This window comes from Xenopus laevis, chromosome 2L, assembly GCF_017654675.1.
Source record: "Xenopus laevis strain J_2021 chromosome 2L, Xenopus_laevis_v10.1, whole genome shotgun sequence".
In the NCBI taxonomy this organism is placed as follows: domain Eukaryota; kingdom Metazoa; phylum Chordata; class Amphibia; order Anura; family Pipidae; genus Xenopus; species Xenopus laevis.
This window is the reverse complement of record NC_054373.1, coordinates 25,972,566-25,993,359: the sequence shown is the minus strand read 5'-3', so window position 1 is coordinate 25,993,359 and position 20,794 is coordinate 25,972,566. Positions and strand designations below refer to the sequence as shown.

At 43.3% G+C, this 20,794-nt stretch overlaps 1 protein-coding gene across 2 annotated transcripts in view; it reads left to right on the top strand.

The window, feature by feature from the left end:
• Positions 1 to 10,353: 10,353 nt before the first annotated feature.
• Positions 10,354 to 20,794, top strand: part of nrip1.L (nuclear receptor interacting protein 1 L homeolog) — a 62,594-nt gene continuing 52,153 nt past the window's right edge. Inside the window, exon 1 of one of the 2 annotated variants that reach the window (XM_018245998.2) lies at positions 10,354 to 10,773. The gene's annotated coding sequence lies outside the window, so the exon portion shown is untranslated. The other variant, XM_018245999.2, reaches the window with a different exon arrangement.

The window sequence follows — 20,794 nt, the reverse complement described above, 5'->3', positions numbered from 1 at the left end:
CTGCCAAAGTCCAAAGATGGTAGAGCAGGGATACCCAACTTTTTTTTTTTTACCTGTGAGTAATATTCAAATGTATAAAAAAAAGTTGGAGAGCGACAGAAGCATGTGATTAGCTCCTGGGGTGCCAATTATGGGCTGTGATTGACTAGTGGTAGCTCATATGTGGACTGGCAGCCTACAGGATTTGGCAGTGCATCTGGTTTTTGTGCAACAAAAACTGGCCCCCAAGCCAGGAATGAAAAAATAAGCAGCTGCTTTGAGACCACTGGGAGCAACATCCAAGTGGTTGGAGAGTAACATGTAGCTCACAAGCCACTGGTTGGAGATCACTGCTTTTGAGTGTAAGTAGAGGCCACCAACCTAGACACAGGTTTATGTTTTTTGTGAAGGGGCCATAGGGAGGTGGAGGAGCTATCCTTGCACAGGGAATCATCCTTCCCTAGAAGTGAGTCTTCCTGTTTTGTATTTGGGATGGAAAGTTTTAGAGGCTGGGCAGGATCCTCTGGTTGGAGGATGTAGGAAGAGTGAATATACGTTTGTACAGTACACAGTGAAATGAAAACGTTCCTCTCGGACCATGGTGCTACACACAACATAGATGTACCGGACAACAGACAAAAAGTGCAAGTGCAAAAATATGCAACTCCTGCAAGAGAGGACAGCATAGTGTAGAGACAGGACAAGACAGTGCACACTCAGCAGGTGTAATATGTTAAGTAAATAATAATAAACGTCAGACATGATGGGTGTATCATTGTGATATGATAAAGAACATGATAAAGTGCAGATGTGCACATAGAGAACAATTGTATCCAATGGCTATTAATTTATACAATGGCGTGTTGTGGTGTATAGTAAGGTCAGATGGAGTGTGAGTGTGAGAGAGATCTGTCGGGTCCCTGAGTATTCAGGAGCCTTATGGCTTGAGGGAAGAAACTGTTACACAGTCTGATAGTGAGGGCCCTAATATGTCTGTACCTTTTTCCAGATGGCAGGAGTGTGAACAGTGAGTGTGACACACGCGGCGATCTTTTCTCTACTGTCGCTCGAAATTGCCTCGCTAGGCGATTTCGAGCGACAATAGAAAAAAGATCGCCGCGTGTGTTTTTACGCTGGCGATTTTTCGCGATTCCCCATAGACGCCAGCGCAAAAGTTTCCACAGCGATTGCGGCTTAAAAGTCGCGGCGAAAAGTCGCCGCGAGTCAAATCGCGGCGCTATCGCCTAGTGTGGCCTTAGCCTAAAGGAGCCACCTGTCTGATATTTTACTGGTCTATATTGATCTTTTTTTATGATACAGAGGCTGGAGAACTCCAAAGAAGTCATCAACCCTATGTCAGGCAAACCAGCTGCAACTGTGGGATTCTGTGTTTATGAAGGCAAGAAGGTGTCAGTAAGAATTTATATCACGACTGCCCCACTTTTCAGGCTCAGGCAGCTGAAGGGTGTTGGGTATGCTGGGAGTTCTAGCTCAGCAACAGCTGGATAGCTGCAGGTCGGATTACGAATAATGGGACCCCAGAGAGGTTATTTTTACTCCAGGCCCTTCTATCGATAAGGACAGCCATCAAAATCCTACTGGGGTTTATCAGACTATAGAATGTCTGTCTCCATCATTTGCAGATATTTAATCTAGATTGATTTTGCAGGGTGAAAGATTAAACGATTTCAGTAAAAATAATAATGTTGGTGAGTGTGCTGGTGTTAGTTGACCTAAGTCACAATGTTCACATGCAGTCCATCTATGTTGCACTGGAGAATGCCCAGGTATGCATGTTCTATAGATCCATACACGAGGCTGTTGGAATGCACAAAGGAATGCCTAACCAAACACAGGCCGGCAATTCAATTAGACAAATTAGCCAAAAATATAAACCATTTCTGCTTTGGGGTTGTATCCACACTGGACACTTTAATGATAGTCTGAAGGAATAATTCTGCATCTGTGTCAAGCCTTTTTAACCAATGTGTATTTAAGGGAAAATAAATATACAAAATAGAGTCCATTTTACTTTTCATGCATAAACTGAACACAAATCACAGGGATAGAACACAAGTGGATCCGTAAATGCACTTCACAAACAAGCAGCTGAAATATTTCTTTAGGAAGGTTTGCTGTGGAACTGGTGTTCAGCATAAGATATTTCTATCAAACAACAGGAGTTAAAGGGGATCTAAACCTACAAAATGAATTCTAAACGTGCCCAGAGCACTTTTGTAATGTACATTCATTTTCTATTTGTATTTGTTTCTAAGCTAACTGTGAACACCAGGCTTTTTGGATCAAGTCAGCAACCTGAGCAGGAAGTGCATAGAGTGCATAGTAAGGTAGGGTCGCTGATACTCTGACCTCCAAGAGAGCTGTTGGGCTGAAAGCCTGATATGAGCAATGGCAAACTGTATAAAACTGCTAATGTAATAATAATAACCACTTAAAACAAAAACGGCTCCGATTATAAATTTATATCAACTAGACCCTGACATCCAAAAGTGAAGTCAATAAAATATGAAAAGGACAAGTCTGGCAGCACAAATCCAAGGTCAGGAAGCAAAAAAGTTTCAGGAATAGCCAAGGAAGAGGCCCAAACAGCAATGGCGCATATCAAAGGGGGTCCTATATATGGGGCACATGAGGTCAGATTGGGAAGTCATATAAAGTTCAACATGGTGGAAAACACCTTAGGATGGGATTACAGTCTGGCCATCTGCCATTGTGCTATTACTGTTGTGTAGCATTTGCAAGATGCAGATGCAGTGACATCATTATTGGACTAATATATTGGACTATTATAACATGGGACTATATATATATATATATATATATATATATATATATATATATATATATATATATATATATATATATATATATATAGATATATAGATATATATATATATATGAGTCGGATGCCTCTTATGTATACATTATCATAATATCATGCTATGACGGAAGAAAGATTTATCGCATATTTAACATTTTAGGCCACACTGTTGATCCACCTGGCTTAAAACATCCCTTCTAAGCTTGGGTAGAGGAAAACAATGGCTCATCAGTTATTGTACATAGTTACATACTGTAGTTACATAGTTACATCGGGTTAAATCGGGTTGAAAAAAGACAAAGTCCATCAAGTTCAACCCCTCCAAATGAAAACCCAGCATCCATACACACACCCCTCGATACTTTCACATAAATTATATATACCCATATCTATACTAACTATAGAGTTTAGTATCACAATAGCCTTTGATATTATGTCTGTCCAAGAAATCATCCAAGCCATTCTTAAAGGCATTAACTGAATCAGCATCACAACATCACCCGGCAGTGCATTCCACAACCTCACTGTCCTGACTGTGAAGAACCCCCTACGTTGCTTCAAATTAAATTTCTTTTCTTATAGTCTAAAGGAGTGGCCTCTGGTACGGTGATCCTCTTTATGGGTAAAAAGGTCCCCTGCTATTGTCTATAATGTCCTCTAATGTACTTGTAAAGTGTAATCATGTCCCCTCGCAAGTGCCTTTTTTCCAGAGAAAACAACCCCAACATTGACAGTCAGACCCTCATGATTTAAGTTTTCAATAACTCTAACCAGTTTAGTTAAACATCTCTGCACTCCCTCCAGCTCGTTTATATCCCTCTTAAAGACTGGAGTCCAAAACTGCACTGCATACTCCAGATGAGGCCTTACCAGGGACCTATAAAGAGGCATAATTATGTTTTCATCCCTTGAGTTAATGCCCTTTTTATGCAAGACAGAACTTTATTTGCTTTAGTAGCCACAGAATGACACTGCCCAGAATTAGACAACGTGTTATCTACAAAGACCCCTAGATCCTTCTCATTTAAAGAAAACTCCCAACACACTGCCATTTAGTGTATAATTTGCATTTATATTATTTTTGCCAAAGTGCATAACCTGCATTTATTAAAACTGAACCTCATTTTCCAGTTTGCTGCCCAGTTTCCCAACTTAGACAAATCACTCTGCAAAGTGGCAGCATCCTGCATGGAACCTATAGTTCTGCACAATTTAGTATCATCTGCAAAAATAGAAACAGTACTTTCAATGCCCACCTCCAGGTCATTAATAAACAAGTTGAAAAGCAAGGGACCTAGTACAGAGCCCTGCAGTACTCCACTAACAACACTGGTCCAATTAGAAAATGTTCCATTTACCACCACTCTTTGTAGTCTATCTTTCAGCCAGTTCTCTATCCAGGTACAACATTTCTTAATTTAACCAGTAATCTTCTGTGTGGCACTGTATCAAATGCTTTAGCAAAGTCTAAAGGTGGCCAAACACGGGCCGATAAAACCTACCGACAGACCGTGTCGGCAGCTTATTGGCCCATGTATGGGGCCCCCCGACGGGCTTCACCGATCGAGATCTGGCCGAAAGGCATCGTTAGGATCCGATCGTTGGGCCCTAGCAGCACCACATTAGCAATTTGCCAGTCTCTCGGCACTATGCCAGACCTCAATGAATCCTGAAAAATGAAGTAAAGAGGTTTGGCAATCACAGAGCTAAGCTTGTTTAGTACCCTGGGATGAATACCATCTGGCCCCGGACCTTTGTTTATCTTAACATGTTCTAGTCTCTTTTGAATTTCCTCATGTGTGAACCATGCATCATTAGTTGTATTACTAGAATTGGTTCCTCATTTGTGTAGACAGACGAAAAATATGAGTTCAGAATCTGCACTTTTTTTTGTTTTCATCAACCAGCTGACCCCCCCCCCCCTCTGATTTTAAAAGTCCCACCCCTTCCTGCTTAATTTTTTTACTATTAACATATTAAAAAAAATATTTTGGATACTGCTTGCTGCAATATCCTTTTCCATATCAATTTAAGCTTGCCTTAAAGGTTTTTTTTTTGCATGATTTATTGGCCTCCCTGTACCTTATAAATGATTCAGCTGTCCCAGCTAACTTGAAAGCCTTAAAAGCACGTCTTTTCTTACCCACCTCAACACCAACACTTCTATTGAACCAAAAAGGTTTTGCTTTGCAACGACGTTCCTTGCTTACAAGAGGAATATACTGACATGTATATTTATTAAGCAGCATTTTAAAGACTTCCCGTTTTTGTTCTGTCTTCAACCCTGTGAAAAGCATTTCCCACTTAATATGTTGCAGAGATGCCCTTATACTGTCAAAGTTTGCACGTCTAAAATTTAGTGTTTTAGTTACTCCCTTATAGAATTGCCTCTGCAACAGAATCTCAAAGGAGACCGTGTTATGATCACTATTCCCTAAATGCTCACCCACAAAAATGCTAGAGATGAGTTCAGTATTGTTAGTTATTACAAGGTCCAAAAGAGAGTTATCAGAGAATATCTTGGGCAGAATATAAGTGTTCAAGATGGATATGAAATCTAGAGGAACTGAGTCATTTTAAAAAACTTTTAAAAAAAGACCAGCAAAACTAAATGTATTTTAATTCCATTTTCTGCCTGGTAAAATGTAATTTGGGGTTTTTGCTTTGTGCAGTTTGTCTGCATTCTCAATTCTGTATCTTGCTTGATGGTAAAGATATGGAGACAAGTGGGTTGTGGATCTTCAGTGTCATCAGGCTGCTGTGTTATTGGACTAGTACAGTAAGTTCAATACATAAAGTCCATTATTGCTAGCCTTATACTTTTTCAGATTGTATTTGATCTGAAGGCTGCAAGTCCAGGATCTCTGGGCTCAGCAGAAGATCGGAAGCATTTCTCACATTTTGCTATAAGTATTAGAGCAGGAATTTCCAATATGATCATTAACATAAGTGACAGAAGTAGCCAAGTGTTAAGTCTTGTTATTTCTTGGTTAGTCTCTGTTGGTATGTTTATCTTTGAGTTAATTTCTTGTTCCACCTTAATATATGCTGAGCGCAAATACTCCCCCTACACAGCCCACCGTCGTGCTTATGGCTCTGCTTACTCTGCAACATCAACTGCAAACAGGGTCAGATCTAAAGCCATCTGAGGACACCCACTGTGATGGGGGCTTGCAGACCTTGGAGCAAATAATGATTACTATTTCTGCTAAGGCTTGTGGCACAAAGGGAAATGAATAGGTTGGCTATTACCCACCCCAGAAGGTTATGACCAAGGTTGACCTACAGTTGGGGAATATCTCAAGGATATTGATTTCCAAGTGCAGATAGTCATGACCACACTGTACATTATAATGTTGTTGAGGGGGGTACACAGCCTACATATTTTTAGAGAAACAGGTCCAGCCAGTAGGAGATCTTGTTTGAGTCAGTGGCGGAACTCCTCTCGGGGCCAGCCGGCAGTTTGCGCATCCATCGTAAAAAATTGCTTTTGAAGGGGAATGGCGGACCTGGCTCCACGGCCTGCACCCGGGCCACCCGGGGGGTAGTTACATTACTGGTTTGAGTATCTATGAATTATGCAATTATCCAGAATGTGCGAGACCTGTGGTTTTCCGGATAAGGGATCTTTCTGTAATTTGGATCTTTAAACCCAATAGGCTGGTTCTGCTTCCAGCAAGGATTAATAACAGTTGGGATCAAGTACAATGTATTGTTTGATTATTATTATTATTGAGAAAAGGGAAATCATTTTTAAAATTTTGGATTATTTGGATAAAAGGGAGTCTATGGAGGATGGCCTTTCGGTAATCTGGAGCTTTTTGGATAATGGGTTTCCAGATAATGGATCCCATACCTATACACACTTGCTCTTTATAATTTCAATCTTTCATTGGTGTTTAATAGTGCCTTTAAAGTCCTTTGGAGACTTTCTGATGTGCTGGGCAAGCTCAGCCTAAACCAGTGATCCTTACTAACATCACCAGAGAAGACATGGGTGCCAGGCCTGGACTGGGATTCAAAATAGGCCCTGGAATTCTGAATACACAGAGACCCAAATAGCCCCCCTCCCCTCCACAAGCCCACTAAATAGTGACATGATGGCGATTGTTGCCCTGTATTGCTGGACATCCTATAAATGCATGAAAACCAGGATTGACTGAATTGTTTTGGGAGTTAGTCAATAACAGTGATCCTTACTAACACCACTCCATGCAACCCGCAATTCAGGGCTGACCAAACCATCCAATGGAGTCACTACTGTTGTATTAGCAAAACGGCTTTTATTGAACACACTATGTGATAAACATTGGCAGTGGGTGAGTAGTTAAACAACGCGTTTCGTGCCAACAATACTGGCACTTCCTCCTTCATTACTAACACCAATGAAGTTATGGGTGCTCACTGCCCGTCCCCTGCAGATATAGAGGGTTACTCTGACTTATAAATGATGGGCCATTTACCAGACAGAAGGAGGTAGATTAAACAGCTCCATTGTTATAGGCATCTCTTTCTCTCAGTAAGATACAGCAGTTTCACATGCAAATAAAACACTGATTTTGGGGAAAATTCTCTTTTAAAGGTAGAGCCACGCAAAGAACCTGAAAGAGAATAAGAACGTAGAATTCTGTCAATGTGTATTTCTTCTCCGCATGGTGAAAATGAAATAACCCTGATTCATGTTTGAACTCCTGAACTGAAAAACAAAACAAAAAACGGAAATGTGTGATGTATCCCAAGATGAGTTTCTGTTAGTCTGTGCTACTGCATGCTTCAGAGCAACTCATCACACTCAGAGGCTGCCGCATTCCCTGCAGTTAGTTATTAAGGGCTGGGCATATAAAGGACATGCACTCACATCAAACACACATGAACTAAATAGGAGCTTATATCCTCACTGTATAGTTGGGGAATAGCTGGGGAATGGTATCCAGACATAGGAACTGGGATCCCTGAGTTGGATTATTGATTTTAAATTATATATTTATAACATATATTTAATTCATATAACATATACTTGGCTTTCCTGTGGCCTCCCAGCATGCAGACTGCACATACGGCATATCTGCCCCTGCAACTATTGCAGGCATCTACGTAAATGCAAAAACGGTATGATAAAAGTATGGCACCTTTTATTCACATTTGATAAAACTGAGCTCATTTTAAAGTCTCCTTAACTGGGTTTGGGCACTTCTCCAACCTATTCCTGCCGAGTAAAGCAAGGCATATTGATAATCCGACAACAGGCCTGATCCATTCCTGTCCAATTAGCCCATATATATATATATATATATATATATATATATATAGGGAACTCATTAAAGATTTTTCATTTAAGGCCTATTTAAACAAATAAGGGGACTTTGGGCATCAACTGTGAAATTATAAGAGGGCTGGGCATTGCTATGTGCGGGAGTGATACTTAATTTGATCCCCTCCTCCCTGCTGCAGTGGTAGGGGTTAATGCATGACCCTCTGGCTACTGACCCCTACACTCCAATAAGGGTTAGAGGTTACTGGTATCCCTCACCTTTCATCATTTGCCCCTAACCCTCTAAGAAGGGCAGGAGGCTGCTGAGTCACTCACTTTCCAACCCCCTGCACAGGATGGGGGGGGAATACTGGGTCTCTAGGGCTTATAATAAATCAGCCTGTAATAATTACTGTTCCCCAACCAACTAAGCAAATGGTAGTGACATGAATTAAAGGGCACAGTGGCTGGGGTCTCTGGTTAAAACCAATTACCAACAAGACATATGACCAGCAAGGGGCTTTAAGGGGTTGTTCACCGTTAAATTAACTTTTAGTATGATGTAGAGAGTGAGATTCTGAGACAATTTGCAATTGGTTTTCATTTTTTATTATTTGTGTTATTTAGCAGCTCTCTAGTTTAGGCAATCTGGTTGCTAGGGTCCACATTACCCCAGCAACCATTCACTGATTTGAATAAGAGACTGGAATATGAATGGAAAGATGAGTAATTAGAAGTAGCAATACATGTTTAGCTTTACAGAGGATTCGTTTTTATATGGTGTCAGCGACTCCCATTTAAAAGCTAGAAAGAGTCAGAAGAAGGCGGCAAATCGTTTAGAAACTATATTAAAATAAAATGAAGGCCAGTTGAAAAGTTGCTTAGAATTAGTCATTCTAAAATAGGTGGGATCTGGGTGATTAAGATGACTTCACTCCCCAAATTGTTATATATTTTTTTTAGAACATTCCCAACTCCAATTAACAGAACAGATTTAAGAAAATCTAAAACTAAACCGGTTTCCTTTGATTGGGGAGCTGGTGGTCGTAGGGTTAGCTAAACCATTTTATATAGATCCAGAGATTCAGGAGGATTAGGCTTCCCATATCTTTATACAATACTTATTATCAGGCAGCTCAACTATTAACTATCCTCCCTCTTCACACGGAAGCTACTGTTCCCTTATGGGCCCACCTGGAAAATGCTTTTACCCCACCCTATTCAGCTGACTGGATATATAAATCCCAGAGGCCTAATGTGGGGAGTTACTTTCTACAACACTCTCTATCTATGTGAGACTTGGTTGTGAAGAAATATCCCCATATTAAGAAATTAAAAACTCAATAAAAACTTTATTACAGAAGAATGTCATTCTATAACATACTAAGGGCAGAGACACACAGTCAGATTCAGGGGGGTTAGTCGCCCGTTGACAAATCTCCTCTTGACGCTGCGTCTGCATCCGACAGTCGTGATCAACTCTGAGACTTCACCCGACATGTCTATCTCTTACCTTATTTCCGTCGCATGTGATTTGTCGCAGTGAGTCGGATCGCGCTGAAAACGTCTGTGTAGTCCTGTCCTAAATGATTCTCTAGTAGACTTAAAAGGAGAATTCATTCGTAAATTAAAAAAAAGTAGGGATGCACCGAATCCAGGATTCAGTTCGGGATTCAACCGAATCCTTCTGGCCATCTGAACCGAATCCTAATTTGCATATGCAAATTAGGGTTGGGAAAGGAAATCACAAACAAGGAAGTAAAAAAAGTTTCCCACCTCTAATTTGTATATTTTGGTAATCTTCGGAATGGCGTATCAGCATTTTCCCATACTTTCGGCGCATGCGGAAGATCAGGGCAAGGAGGGAACGATTGTGACTTTTTGTCATAAAAACAAGGAAGTGAACCATTTTCCCCCTTCCTACCCCTAATTTGAACATGCAAATTAGGATTCGGTTCGGTATTTGGCCGAATCGTTCGCAAGTAATTCAGGTTTCCGGCCGAATCCAAAATTCTCCTTGAAGGTATAATGATCCAAATTACGGAAAGATCGGTTATCTAGAAATTGTCAGGTCCCTTGGATTGTGGATAAGAGATCCCACAGCTGTACGTGATTTAAAACGCTGTAGACTCCAGGCTGGGGGTTAATGTGGGGGGAAGCTCAGTGATCCCCAAGTACAAGATAACACTTATATATATATATATACATAAACTATGGAATTCTGTGTATTTCCGTGCATGAGACCCTGTGGTGGGCGGCGCTTAGTTCCTATAGCACGTGTAGACTCGGAGGAATCTCTATCCCAGCCTCCAGCACAAGGAGCTCTAATCAGCCCTGCCCCGCACCATCATTCCCCAGCAGCAGTGAGAGCACAAGCAGCACAGACACGCACAGCTCGAGACCCCGCACTGTGTGACAGGACACGGCTCTAGTGGGAGGCCGAGTGAGTGACAGGCGTGTGGGCGGGGCCAGGAGAGTAGCGGCTGAGGAGGAGGAGGCGGGACTCAGTGCTGCGGGGAGGCTGTGACAGTCAGACATTGCAGCGGAGCCCAGAACCAGAGAGAGAGGGAAGGAGGGAGGCGGATCATCAGCAGGAGAATACGGTGCAGCTTTCCCAGCTTTCAGTGCTTGTGCCGCCCTGGTGGAGAGGCTGTGCGAGGAGCTGCTGGATACCTGATACGTGTGTGATGCGCAGCAAAGGGTAAGTGTGTTACTGCTGCTTCTCTGGCATTGCTGGAAGTCTGTCTGTCAGGGGATGTCGGGAGCTGTAGTTCGGGCAGCGTTAGTGACTCATGTACTGGGGGCTCCAGCGCTTCAGTCTCAGCCCCGTGTGTGACTCAGCCAGGCTGGGAACGAGTGGGAGGGGGAGATTGGATGATCATTTACCAGGAAGCACAACACATGATTGATAAGAGCCAGCGGCTGTGCATTCAGTGCCCGGGGAGGCGCCACTCATAGCGCTCAAGTTTGCGCTCCGGGGAGAGACTGACACCGGGGAGAGACACCGGGGAGATGTAGTGGCGCTGCCCCGGCAGGAGGATGTGTCTGGGATTCTGCAGGGAGACCCGCGCCTGTGGCTCTCATGGAAATGAGGTAATGCGGCTGCTGCTGATACTGCTGGGGATGTGGCACTAAATATATATATTTATATAGAGGTGACAGGGACGTGTAGGGCGAGGGACACTCAGAGAATGAGCAGTGTCAGGGGCCGAGGGCTGAAGGGTTGTCTGGCAGCGACAATGGCTGAGACCTGAGCTCTCAGCCCCGGGGATAAGGTAGCATTGGGGGGGATATAGTAGCACTGGGTTGATATCGTAGCACTGGGTTGATATCGTAGCACTGGGGGGATATAGTAGCACTGGGGGGATATAGTAGGACTGGGGGAAATAGTAGGACTGGGGGGATGTAGTAGCACTGGGGGGATGTAATAGGACTCGGGGATGTAGTAGGACTGGGGGGATATAGTAGGACTGGGGATATATAGTAGGACTGGGGGGATGTAGTAGGACTGGGGGATGTAGTAGCACTGGGGGATGTAGTAGGACGGGGGGATATAGTAGCACTGGGGGGATGTAGTAGGACTGGGGGATGTAGTAGCACTGGGGGGATGTAGTAGCACTGGGGGACGTGGTAGCACTGGGGGACGTGGTAGCACTGGGGGGACGTGGTAGGACTGGGGGGACGTGGTAGCACTGGGGGGACGTGGTAGCACTGGGGGGACGTGGTAGGACTGGGGGGACGTGGTAGGACTGGGGGGACGTGGTAGGACTGGGGGACGTGGTAGGACTGGGGGACGTGGTAGGACTGGGGGGACGTAGTAGCACTGGGGGGATGTAGTAGGACTGAGGGGGATATAGTAGGACTGGGGGGGATATAGTAGGACTAGGGGGATATAGTAGCACTGGGGGGATATAGTAGCACTGGGGGGATGTAGTAGGACTGGGGGATGAGGGGAAGCAGGAAACGGGGGAGATAAACACATTGTCTCAGGTGACAGGGAGACTGCTGGGGGTACAATAACAATATATATATATATTACTAGCAATCTCCTCCTCTTGATACTCAGTCATGTGTATGTTTGCTACTTTGTTTTTGTACATACCTCTGCTGAGGCGCTGGCTTGGTCTCCTCCAAAACCCTATGGCTAAACTGTCAGATACTGTATATGGAGGGCCCCCCGCCCTAGTAACTATGTCCCTCCATCTGTTGTGAAACTACCCCCCCTCACTCCCTTCCTCACTGATATACTGGGATTTGTAGTTCTACTAACAGCTGCTCCCACAGCTTGCACGTTCCAGTGCTACACTCCCAGAGTACTGGCAGAAAATGGCCAGGCTGCTGGGAGTTGTAGTGTGACTACTTCCGAGGCTGCCGGTTGGACACAGAGGGGTTAATGAACCACCTAGAAATCCCAGAGTAATGAGTTGAGGATGGGAATGGACTGATTGTGCTTCAGTGAGTCACACTGACTGGCCACTAACTGGCACCGTGCCCGGGTTACGGCTGTGAGCAAGACAGCTGCATTGTGATTCACCCACAGGGCTGCTCCTGATTCTACACATAATTCATTCCCTCATGCGTTTGCACACAACTCTGCCCTCTTACTCTCCACGACCCCATCTATTTTATCGGAAAGCCCTCCCTGAGGAATATTGCCTTTCATTCCCCTGATGCTGCAGTAACTGACAGTTTTGCACCATAGCACCCGGCCATTGCTGTGTCACAGACTAGAAGCATGTGTAGCACCATTGCATCATGTTCTGCTGCTGATATTACATTGTATGGGGGGGATTTTCCCAGTCGCGCTCCTTGTACCCCAGCATTGCCCCCTCAGTATTATTTACATTGGTCTCCATGTTCTGTTCGGATAGAAACAGTGAGTTTTTAAAGACACAGGATTTGTTTTTTTTCTGATGTGACTTCCATAAGGTTTTGCTCACTGACCCCATTCTCTGAAGTCATTTGGGAGTTGTAGTTCAAGTTCATCAGTGAGCTGCAGTGTTCCGAACAGTGGCCTAAGTGCTGACTGGAGTTCTGTTAAACAACTGGAAGTATTTTGTAAGACAGCAGTTCCATCATGCTTTATGGCTGGGATATTGTCTGGCTCTGCACAGCAGATATTTGTCACGAGTCACAAACCTATTTGTTTTGCATCACTGCTGGAGGCCCTTAGTTTTTCGGCACACGGGTCAGGCCACATTGTTTAAAGGACAAATGAAATGCAGTTCATGGAGTGGTGGGGGGGGAGCAACTGATTGGCTCCCCCAATGCATTGCATGTTACTTGCCCTTTAAGTCAATGTAGAGGAACCAACACTATAGCATCAAAGCAGGACATCAAATAAGACGTGGAACATACGTTTTTAATAAGGAAGTATTGAAATACAAGATATTATGGGATGGCAGTAGATCCCTGGTACAGTATGGATCTTTCTACTAGTCTCCGCTCACAGATTGTAACCTAATGGTTAATTGCACCCTTGGTGTGCTGGATCCGGCATTGCCTTCACAGGCGGCACATGAAGTTTAGTGAGATTTTCTTTATTCCGTACGTCTCTCCCGGAGGTCGATGGCCTGCGAGATGGGAGATTAGATAAAACCCTGAGATTTTAGAGATTATAGTCCCTTATCTGGTCAGCGTGCCTGTGAGACATGTATTTAAACGTATCCTCTTGTCTTTGGGTTAGATAGTGATCTCATCCCAGTCCAGTCTCAAAACAGGGACCAACTGCATGGTGGGCGGACGGGGGATTGTTTTTGTATTGCAGCGAAGTCTCTAAAGTAATTACGTTCCTTGGCTTCTGTGATCTTTTACATGCGCCTCCCAAGCTGCCGCTGAACTGCCATGGGAAATGCTGAGAGTTGTAGTTCACCTGCTGGCTACAAGTCTCTTTCTATGCAATATACATGAGGCCATGGAAGCAGATTAATGCTGATGTGACTGTTACTTTTTGGGCAACCTTTAACCAACCTTTTGTCTATCCAAGTACTCCTTATCTCTCGGAGAGGAAAGGAAAAACATCACAGCTATTTATTTAAATTACATGTTAATTGGTTTCTGAGTCACCCCTGCCCTTGTGCAGGATACCAACGGTTTGTATAATAACCCCTGCCCTTGTGTAGGATACCAATGGGGAGTATAATAACCCCTGCCCTTGTGTAGGATACAACGGGTTGTATAATAACCCCTGCCCTTATGTAGGATACAACGGGTTATGTAATAATCCCTGCCCTTGTGCAGGATACCAACGGGTTGTATAATACCCCCTGTCCTTGTGTAGGATACAGTAGGTTGTATAATAACCCCTGCCCTTGTGTAGGATACCAATGGGGAGTATAATAACCCCTGCCCTTGTGTAGGATACCAACGGGTTGTATAATAACCCATGGCCTTGTGTAGGATACCAACGGGGAGTATAATAACCCCTGCCCTTGTGTAGGATACCAATGGGGAGTATAATAACCCCTGCCCTTGTGTAGGATACCAATGGGGAGTATGATAACCCCTGCCCTTGTGTAGGATACAACGGGTTATATAATAATCCCTGCCCTTGTGCAGGATACCAACGGGTTGTATAATAACCCCTGTCCTTGTGTAGGATACCAATGGGGAGTATAATAACCCCTGCCCTTGTGTAGGATGCCAACGGGGAGTATAATAATTGGGGGGTATAGTAACTGGGAAGTATAATAATTGGGGAGTATAATAAGCCCAGCAGAATACAACAAGGGTGGTGCCCTTTCAGGAGATCATCAGGAACTCTTGGATACTTGTTATTTTTATAATGATACTTTTTAGATTTCTTTACAGTGATAAGCAGTGATGCTCAAATTTATTTGCCAGTCATGGATTCACAGGGAATTTCCGCATTTGCCAAAAAAGTCACTCGTGTAAAAATTGTCGCTCGTCAAAATAATTTTGACGTCCATTGACTTCAATGCATTTTGGAATTTTTTGCGTTGCGCACATTTTCTGAGCTTCGCAAATTTTTCAGTGTAACGGGTATTATCACTAGTGATAATACATCCGTCCCTGCCCCCCAGTGGATCTTACAATCTAAAGTCCTTATCACAATGGCACACCCATGGTCTGTAGGTTTTTGGAATGTGAGAGCAAACCAGAGTTCCTGCTTGGAAGAAGACAACCTTGGCCTACAACCCCAATCCTGCTTCGCTGGAGTGAGGCTTCTGGGAGTTATAGTTGCAGAAATGAATGGGGGACACTGCAAGGTTCCATAGCCAGGGTCTGGATTTTACCAACCCATTAACTAGTGCACATAAAAAAGAAGGGCATAACTATTGGATATGTGCGTGTGGATTCCTAATGATCCTATTTGTGCCCATGACTAACTGGTTTTGTTTGTCATTGCTCCTTGTCTCCATCATCTGAAATACGTTGGCAGTTGGTGCAACGTGAGAAGCATGGAACCAGTGGCTGGCAGCTGGGGTAACTGCCAGTTCTTGACTCTGTGCATTTTCTCTAGCTCCTGTTAGATTTTGCTTGGCACTAGTTGCATAAATGAATAGGAAGTATTATTTAATCCCCCCCCCCCAAAAAAAAAAAACACTTAACATTTGCTTCAAGGAGGAAGCTCCAAAGTTCATTATTTGTTTGGTTTTCATTGACATGTGTCATGTTCCCTTTGTTAGTTTTGTGTTAGAAAATGCACACGTCCAGCATGTCTCTCTAGTGCAGCAGGAGGCACGAAATGCGTTGGGGTTTCTCATACAGGAAGTCAGGGACGCGGGTTGTAAACACCGGGACAGAGCAAACACTAGTGATGTGCATAGGAAGAGGCACTCCAGGAAAGACTAGGGGAGGGGGTGAAACTGATGTAGATAATGGTTCTGTCTGGGATAATGTGATATTGACATTTGGGTTTTTATTTCAGCTGTTACACTTTGACAGCGCCTTGCACTGGTGGGGGGGGGGTGGGGTGGTGTCCAGCCAGGTTACTGAATGGTGTTTGGGGGATATTATTTGTGACACTGTACATAGAGCTGACAGTTTACATGGCACAGTTACAGGGAGATGCATAATTATCCCCATCTGTCTGTACCAGTGGAGCTTACCATTTATGGTCCCAAAAATAACGCAATACACAGGCCAGTTACGCTGATTGTGTGTTTTTGGGGGTGTGTGTGGTGTTATTGGACTGTAGGGGTCATTTCTCATGTCAAGGGCGCAAGTACTAGATCATTAAGGGGGCATCTGTATGTATGGAGCCCTTTTATTAAATTATGAATGTGGTGCAGAGTGCAAAGCACAGCACTGTAAGGAACAAGAGGGCCCTGTATATACAGCTTGTGCAAGCTAGGGGGTGCTCTAAGGAACACCAGTGTGCCATCAGCCTATCACAACTCTTTGCCTTACATTCTAAGAGCACACATAGTTGCACCTCTGGGTGCAAAGTACAGAGTTCAAAAGCTGCCTGTTTTTTGCTGTTGGTAAGCAATTTTGCACTGCTGAACTAAGACCTTTTGCTCAGCCGCTCTCTCAACCCCTCTCTCAAAATGCTCAAAATTAATATATATATATAATTACTACATTGCAGAAGTGCTCAGTAGAGCACCGGGCAAGTTTTCCAATTGACTTTAAATCTGTGGTTTTCCGGCTGTTGCCGAACAACACAGTCATAGCGGCTTTTGAGGTGCTCCCAAGTTGCAGTTCAGCAAGAGCTGGTCTATGTAGTAATACGTATAAGACCTATGTATATAAGCATAATGGCTTTGCTTCTACCATCGAACCTCTTTTCCATAGAGTAGCACTAAACACATATTTCATTGCATACATACTGCAGTACAGAAACATGCATGAAATGCGTAAAGACATACTTATGGGCTTGTGTGGAATGAAAAGTTTCATTGGCCGTTGCGTTTGTACATGGGGCTGCACTGCCTTAATGTTTGTTACTGGAACACCAGAGCTGGGAGCAGACTGTATGTACAGAAATGATTCAGCAGTGTAACTGTGAATCAAACCGTGAAACGCACAAGCCACAACCTGTTTCTGCTCATGCCGCTAGAACTTGTTGTAAAATGACAGATCACACTTTGTGACCTCAGGTTAAATAAAGTCATTCTGGGAGCTGTTTACATGAGGCTCCTTATAGAGAGAGGGGCAGGATTGAGAGTGTATACAGTTAAAATACCGATTAAAGGTTCCTCCTGTGCAATTACATATCATTAGGCACCTTTGCTCTGGCATTGCTTTACTACTATGCGGTTGTTAAATGAAGGTTCTTGCGTACTATACATTTATAACCATGGGGCAGGGTCTTAAAGTTAAACTATACCCCTCAAACAATGTAGGTCTCTATAAAAATATATTGCATAAAATGGCTCATATGTGAGACCCTGCTTCATGTTAATAAAACATTTTCATAATAATATACTTTTTAAGTAGTATGTGCCATTGGGTAATCATAAATAGAAATTTGCCATTTTAAAAAAATAAGGGCCGCCCCCTGGGATCGTAGTATTCACGGTGCACACAAACAAACCATACATGTTAGGTCACATGAGCCAATTAACAGACAGAGTTCTGTATTTTGCTTCCACACTTCTTCCTGTTACAGTTAGAGTTGTAGTATTTCTGGTCAGCTGATCTCTGAGGCAGCACACAGACCATCACAAAATGGGGGTTCAAGGCAAGAGATGCAAAAGGACAATATTTACTTAAATATATATTACAGTTCGGTTAGATTCTTTAATATGTCGCCAGCGGGGCAGATTGCAATCATCCAGTGGGGCAAAGCTCTTATTGCATACGCTGGTTGACATTTACTATACGTGCGTGCAATCTCTGTGTCTGATTTAGCTGTGAGATTTGCAGCAATGAGAAACCTGGTAAAGGCAGTCCAAACAAAACTACTGTATATTGCATGAAATCAGTACAGGAATAGGATCGGTTATACGGAAACGCATTATCCAGAAAGCTCAGAATTACCCGTCGACTCCATTTAATCCAAATAATCCGAATTTTTTTAAAATGATTTCCTTTTTCTCTGTAATAATAAAACAGTAGCTTGTACTTGATGCCAACTGAGATATAATTAATCCTTATTGGAATCAAAACCAGACTATTGGGTTTATTTAATGTTTACATGATTTTCTGGTAGACTTGAGGTATGAAGATCCAAATTACGGAATGATCTGTTATTCTGAGCATTCTGTATAGCAGGTCCCATACCAGTATATGAAATCTAGCACTATAGATGTCTGCATAATTCAGTGGTGCTATGGATGTCAATAGGTGATGAGGTTATCCCTTTAATGGAAACCTGGAGCTGCATCCCTATCACATGCATTCGCTTGGTTGTTGGTTTTCTTATCCTTATTTGCATTTCTTTATATAGAAAGTTTGCTGATCTGTTGAAATGCACGAGCTTTCCATCGGTCCACCGACCCTTAGTGCTATCAGGAGAGACAAGTTTCCAAACCTTTTATTTTAATAAGAGGATTCTAAAAATTGGAATTACTTGTTTGAAAAACATTTCTGCTTCTTTACCCCCTTGCCGGAACATTGGCTTGCCTTCCCCTTTAGGAAGCGCTAGCTATTCCATTGTCTTTGTCACTCACTTGCCTGTAATGAAGCGGATGCCACAAAGTCAGTCTGCGAGTGGTTTATTATTAGTCCTTGAAGCTTTATTTCCCTGGTTCCGAGTTACTAGATCTAAGGAAGTATTTGCTGCCAGAAACTGGCAGTTGCTGTTGTTATGGTACTGGGGTACCTCTAGGTTTCTGTTTCAATGTCAATCTACGATTGTCAGTCTGAAATTGCTTTATATTTAGCCTTTGAAGCCGCTTTATTTCCCTGGTTCCGAGTTACTAGATCTAAGGAAGTATTTGCTGCCAGAAACTGGCAGTTGCTGTTGTTATGGTTACTGAGGTACCTCTAGGTTTTATACATTTTCTGAGTGTCCCCAGAGCACACTATAGTACTGTTGGCACAGGGTACATTTGGTTAATGGATCAAGCATGATCACGAGGTACCCTGGGCTGGTGTGATTTTTTTTTTCTTTGGAAGGCACCCACTGGCCCAAACCTCAGTCGGGGTGGCCACTGTATTGGACTCTTCGGGGTATTCACCTTTGGTTCTCCTTTAACATGGCCATCACTTGCTGCATTTCATGAATATTAACAGAAAATCAATAAATGCGCCTCACATTATTTAATTTGCATTTTCGGCCTGTCTGAGTGCTTTCTTGGCTGGGGTTACAATATTGTAAAATCCTATGGGAACAAGCGTTTGATCCCCAGAAGCCTTAAAGGTTCCAACGTCCTGGCGGTGGAGTAAACAGAAGAAGTGAATGCTGGGCCCCCGAGTGTATGCTGAGGTCACAGCGTGTTAGTTATATATAGGGCTCAACCACAAAGCTCCTGTCCTTTTAAGGGGGGCACAAAAAATAATTTGGACAGGAGTAAGACCAGCTTCTAACAACTGTAAGCTCACGTGTGATGATTTTCTAGATGTGTCATGCCCCTTTAAAACTCCTCTCCTTAAGTAACGGCACCGCTCACTATTGCTGTTGACATTGCATCAGTCAAATACTGTGTTTCCAGGGCTGGAGTCTTGAATGGAAAGTTGCCATACCGCCGATCTCGGTCACATGACGGCCATGGTGACAGCTGGAAGAGGGAACTGCTGGACATGACACTGAAATAGGAGGAAAGCCTTTATTAATCACAGATGAGCTTGTTCAGAGGTGTCAGTCACTTTGCTCAGGAGATTCACTGATGCCAGAGAAGAAAGTGGCATTAAAAAAGGCAACAATGTCCCCCATGTGTAATTTATAAGGATATTGGTCAAGGAGGAGCTGCATAATTAGAGGAAGGTACAGAATATTAGGCCAAGTGCTGCCAACCCTGAAAACCAACCAAAAAGTTCCCACAGATACTAACCCTTCCTACTGTTTTTACTAATCCACGATATTCGATCACTATAAGTGATATACCAATCACTGATAGTGATGCTGCCGTGTAGCACTGTGGTTCTGAGTTTGATTCCAGCCAGGGCATTATATGCGGAGAGTGTGTATGTTCTCCCTGTGTCTCTATGCGTTTCCTCCCACACTCCCAAAACCTATAGGCAGGGGCCTGTAGCCTTCAGCGTTAAAATAAAATTGTTTTGCCACCAAGATAGAGTTATGGTAGGTTAGTTAATATGAAGTACGAGGCACTGTCTCGTTACAGAGAAAAATCAGTTATATATATATATATATATATATATATATATCCGCCCATAATGGCAGCTGTTCTCTGGTGTGACGTCTTTTATTAATATACATTACACACGCCCAACATACTTGTACTTACAATTGTGGCCTATGGGGGACCTTCCTTTTTCAGGTGGCCACATTGAGTCACACAGTGCAAGCCAGAGGCAAGAGGTATTTCAGCTCTGTATCGGTGAATGGGAGATGGATCTCTCAATAATGAAGTTCCGGCAGCCCCATAGACATCAGAGAATTGAGCTCTCTTCAAGCACTTACTGGACATTCATTCATTCATTGGCGTCGATCCTGATTTCAAGGATACGTTTAACAGGAGCATGTTCTTGGAACACAGCCTCTAGATTTCCTATGGGCCCTTCTGCCTTGGAGGATGCTGGGAAATGTATTACAGCAAGTGCAGGACTCCAAGGCTGACATGCTTGTGCATCTAATATAGGGTGCCTTATATTATACACAAGGGATGTTGCACATGTTATTTTGTCTCTGA